Genomic DNA, 5,486 nt, shown 5'->3' on the forward strand with positions numbered 1-5,486 from the left:
GTAAGCATAAAAGTTTATGCCATGTTAATTAATAGAGGTGATAAACATTACCATTGAAATCTACCCAATGACTTTATAGACATACACAGGTGCCAAGGATCTGAGTGCAACTGATTATGACTAGTAATGATCAGATACATACAGAGTAGAGATGCATGTGCCAACATCTCAGTGTTATTAGCAAAAATGCCACTACTGCACCAGTGCCACATGCTGTCCAGCCATTGATGTGGTTATTTGGTCTTGAAGCTGGTGTTGTACCATTGATTGATGTTTTCCCTTGGCATCTCCATAGATCTCTCCAATGCAGTGAGAGCTAGCCTTCAGGGGAAGTGGTTTCAGGTGAGTTCCAGCTCTATTGCTCAAATGCTGTGTCTGAAGAATGTTCTGTCTTCACCAGTAGGGTCTTACCTTCAAGTTCTGGGGGGCAATTGGGGGCTGTGGCTATAGCCTGTGTAATTTGAGGAGTCTCTTGGACCACCCTGGTCAACAACTCACAGAAGGTTTCTCCTGCAAATTTAGACAATTTCTATTTAGGAGTGTATTCCCAATGTATATGGATATGAAGAAGCGAGGGGGCCAATCTGATCTGAACTGGTTTTGGTTATATGCACAGTAAGGCAAAACTCTGTCTTCTAGTAACCTTTTAGGGGGACCCCTCCATTTATCATCTCATGCCTATGTATAATTTGGTATGCATATGATTAAAATCGGATACCTTATGGGAAGGAACATTCACAGTAGAGAAGTGATTTTGTAACCTGATCTAGTAATCAAAACAGGGAACTACTTAAATTATATCCTTTTATTAACCAATTCCTCCTTCTCTTGAACCCCATAAAAAGAAGTCCCAAACAACAATCAGGTCTCTGCAGTATCTTCACTCATGTGGCCCACTGCCAATCTGGTCAAGAAACCCCTCTTTAATCTGTATTACCACTTAGCTCCAAATAAAGTTATTTTGCTGTTTGACTAATCTATGTGAGCTTTTATTTCAGTTCTTTGGTTAAGAGGTCAGGAACCTGGAAACACCCAGGCAGACCCTGCCCACCAGGAACATGCTCTCCATCCCCCACCCCCAGGCTTTTGGGCACATCCCACCTCTCTCCTATGAAACCTTAGATCTAATATGAAAGCCTTCTTCCTCCAGCTGTGGCACCACACTGGCTCAGTGTCTTGCCTGGATGCTAAACACACTGTGCCTTCTTCTGTGAGAGTGCTTACCCATCAGTGCTAACCCCTATGTCTTTCCTGCTTACACAGAGGCTACTTCTCTAGAACCTCTGGCACCTGCTTCAATGCCTGACACATAAGACCCAGCAGATATTTCATGGAGCATCAGGTATTTTCAACTAGGAACAGATCCCATAAAGAAAAGATACAGCAGTAAGAAAGCTATGCTAGTGCTCAGTTATTTCTCATGGAAGTTAGTATACTGTGTGTGTGTGTGCTATATATACACATGTGCGCCTATGTGTATGTATATTGTGTTTGTGTATGCTGTATGTGTGCACATGGGTATGTTGTGTGTGTTATATGTGTTGTGTATATATATGGCCTTGACACACACCTTTCCTCATTTGAAAAAGTTATTAATAGTCCCTACTTCATAGAATTGTGGAGAACATAGTAAGTGACATAGCTAAAGGGCTTGGCACGCATTTTAGCAAACATGGATGAAAAGAAGAGACTCTCAGTATCACCTCCTGAACATTTTTGCAGTGAATTAAGTAGGATATTTCTGGCTGTAGGGTACCAAAGCCCCTCCTCATTTTACCTGACATAAATGGCAGGGCAGTATACTGTCTCACCAAGGTAGGAAGCAGCACCTTCAGTAGCGGGAGGACACCAGACCTTACCTGGCTTTCTCTGTGTCTCTACTCTTTACTCTTCCAGCTGGCTGAAGCCCAGTTCTGTAGCAAAGTACCTCATGACTCCAGGCTCGGTTGCTATTGGCAACTGAAGCTATATGATTGTCCTCAACCACTTAATGAGAGAAAAGCCACACCCTTAAGGATGAAAAGCAATTCTCCCTTCATTCTGGTTGGATTAACTTTAGTCACAAGACGAGTGAGTCACTGGGGCGCCGCATGTGTGGCATGACACAATTGGCTTAGACCCCTCATAATCTACTCCCACAGCCTAATCTTGGGGACTGTTCCTCTAAGTTGTGAAACAACATGGAACAGTGACTGCTTGACTAAGATATGCGTTCCCTTTGAGAAACTCAGAGGATAAGGAACATCTGCTGGTGACCAGCAGTGTTGGCCACAGGCACTGCTGCTCTCAGAAATACAGAGATGTCTGCATTAATGAAGAAGATGGATTCTAACATGCTATATTGTGGTCAGGAATATGTTGCCACACATAAAACATGAAATAAGGACATATATTCATGTGTACATTTTGTATATTTCCAGCTAAGATTTGTTGAGGGATTGCTTTGTACCCCAAAGATAAGTCCTTTCCATTACTTTCAACCTTCACAAGCATTATCCTTCTTATCAGCAAATACTTACTGATACCTACCATACTATAGGCACTGTCAAATTAATGGGGATATGGGAGCAGAATATAAACCAGAATACACTTTCCCTTGTCCTCATGGAAATTGTATTCTCTAGATAGGAAACACAGGCTAAGAGGGACACATGGAACTTCAGGAGGTTTAGGGGCTTGAATGTTACAAAGCTGAGACTTGGACATGGGGAATCCAACTCCAAAGTCAAGAATGTGTCATAACTGATGACTGTGAGGTTCCCAGCCAATAACACACTCCATTCTCTCAAACGTCCTCTTTGCCACAGCGAGTGGGTTTACTGTTATATGAAAGAGGCTTTACCCCAGGGGTCAGACACTGCATCCCCCAGTAGAATCACTCGTGAGATCTCCAAAAAGGGTGAAGCACAGAGAGCAAGACTTGGCAGGTCCACTCAAGCCAAGGGTGTGTCAGACCCAACTCCATGAATGGGAGGCCCTGGGAAAGACTCTTACAAGAATGTACCTTTCTTCATGGACTTCCAGCTGCCCTTGTTAGTAACAAGCTCATACTATTTAGTGCTTTGCTTTAGGAATAGCAGCATAGCTGGTCTACCAGACTAGAAGACCTCCAGACTTCTGACCAGGACCTCAGCAAACTGAAGAATGATACACATTAAACAGGTGGGTCTCTTTTATATTATATTTATTATATCACATTTAAAGCTTTAATATTCAACTTTAAATTATTTTAGTTTTAAGTTCCATACCATAGAATCATACCTGTACAGAGAATTAGTATGAATTGTATCCCCAGTCACAAGAAGATGCCTGGCCTTAAATATGTCTTCCCAGGGGAACTATTTGTCCAATCCGGGTTTTTTTGTTGTTGTTGTTGTTGTTGTTTTAAGACATGGGGCTTCACTGTGTTACCCAATTTGGCTCTGACTCCTGGGTTCCAATGAGTCTTTTACCTCAGCTTCCCCAGTAGCTAGAACTCTAGTCACATACCTCTATGCCCAGCTAAGTTTATTTCTTTCAAACAAAACCTACAGAAGTTTTTGAACACCCACTCTCTGTTAGACACTGTGCTCGATGCTAGGTCTGCCCCTCAGATGACATGCTGAAATGAATTCTTGTTGAAATGGTGTCAGAAGACTATATTCCCAAGAGATGCAAATTGAGATGTAGAGGACTTAGCACACAGGGCAGGGCAAGGGAAAGAAGGCTCTCTAGGTAGAGATCTCAGGCAATGAGGGAACACTCATGAGGACCAAAGGCTGTCATCTTCAGCCTGCCTTTAAGTAAAAAAACAGAGCTCCTTGCTAAAAACGTCATAGAAAGTCAGATTTCTGTTATGAGCAGTGGAAGTTCATCTAACTGACTCCAAGACAAGAGGAAAGGTTGGTCTAGAGAGGAGAGAGCACCAACTCAGTGTCACCAGGTCTAGTAGTAAGGAGAAGTGCCAAGGAGGTATGAATCATCATCATCACCAGCTTCTCATAGGGAAATGGGGCATGTGACACTTTCATGAAGGACATGGCTGGTTATCTTTGAGGAGTCTTCACCTATAGAAACTTGAGTTCACTTGACCCAGGGTCTCTCCTCCTCATCCCTGTTAACCTCAAATCCAGGGAAGCCTCTGTGTGCAACTGTCCTGTGCAGGATAGGCTGTTTAGCTGCATCATTGCTCTGTATCTGCTGTGACCAAACAGTTTTCTCTAGACATTGCTGAAGATACTGTAAGGGGCAATACCACCCCCAGGCCTAGTCTGAGAACTTTTGTGTCTCAAAAAGCTATTTTAAAACCAATAACATTGGAGAAGGGATTGAGAAGTTGGCAAATGGTAACAAACTTTCAGGTAGACAAGAATAATTATTTAAGGAGCTCTGCTCTGTAACATGGTACCTGAGGCCAATGAGAAAGTGTTGTGTTTTTAATTTTGGTTTTCCTTGTTGTTGTTATTTTTGTTTGTTTCTGTTTTGGGGAAACACAGGATCTCACCTTGTTGCCCAGAATGAATAGCCATCATGCTTGGTTATGAGGGATTATAGTTTTGAAAATAAAATGTAGATATGAAGTATCCTTTTGCCAGACTTTTATTTTTAGTTCTGTGTGTCTCTGGGGGTTAGGCATATGATTGCAATGCTGGTGGAGGCCAGAAAAGGGGATCAGATCCCCTGGAGCTGTAGTTTACAGGTAGTTGTGAGTCAACCAATGTGGGAGCTGGGAACCAAACTCAGATCCTCTAGAAGAGCAGGAAATGCTCTTAACCTCTGAGCAATCTCTGCAACGCCTGATGTGAAGTGTTCTTATCATCCAAAATAAAGTATGTGAGGTAACATATATGTCAATTAGCTCACTGTAGCCATAGCGAATACTTTTTTAATTAAGCATGTAGTACATGTCAAATATACATGATCTTACTTGTCTGATAAAACAAATAAGTGAGTTTTTAAATGACATGAAATTAACAGCAAGTCCTGTTCCTCCTGCATTTCTAGTTCAGTTATTTTTAAAAATATACTTTATTGAGATAATCAATAAATTACCTCGAAATTACAAGAAATCTATAGAGGAAAATTTTTAGTTTTATAAATTCATTTTCCTTTAAGTAAAGGCTGAAAGCAAACTATGAAATTGAGAATGAAGAAAGACTACAATGACAAACCCTAGAACACAGAAGTCTGTAACTCTAACTGCAGGGAAGCCAATGCCTCTGGTTTCTTAGGGCACTCATATTCACAGGAACATACCCACACATAGACACATAATTTAAAATAAAATAACTTTTTAAAAAATAAGGTAAAAAAGACCCCAAAGAAAAGTAGCCAGTTTCTTGGCTAAAAGTGAAAATGTCCTTGGGCCTCTTATGAACATAGTATGTTCCAAAGTCCAAAAATGTCAAAAGTATTTGAGAGCTCTTATCTAAACCCTAAAATGATTTTAGGGTTACCTCTTCGGGAAGGGAATGTTAAAGTGGCAAAAAGCCCCATTAAGAAAGAAA

Source organism: Nannospalax galili, unplaced genomic scaffold (assembly GCF_000622305.1).
Source record: "Nannospalax galili isolate Female #2095 unplaced genomic scaffold, S.galili_v1.0 scaffold114, whole genome shotgun sequence".
Classification (NCBI taxonomy): domain Eukaryota; kingdom Metazoa; phylum Chordata; class Mammalia; order Rodentia; family Spalacidae; genus Nannospalax; species Nannospalax galili.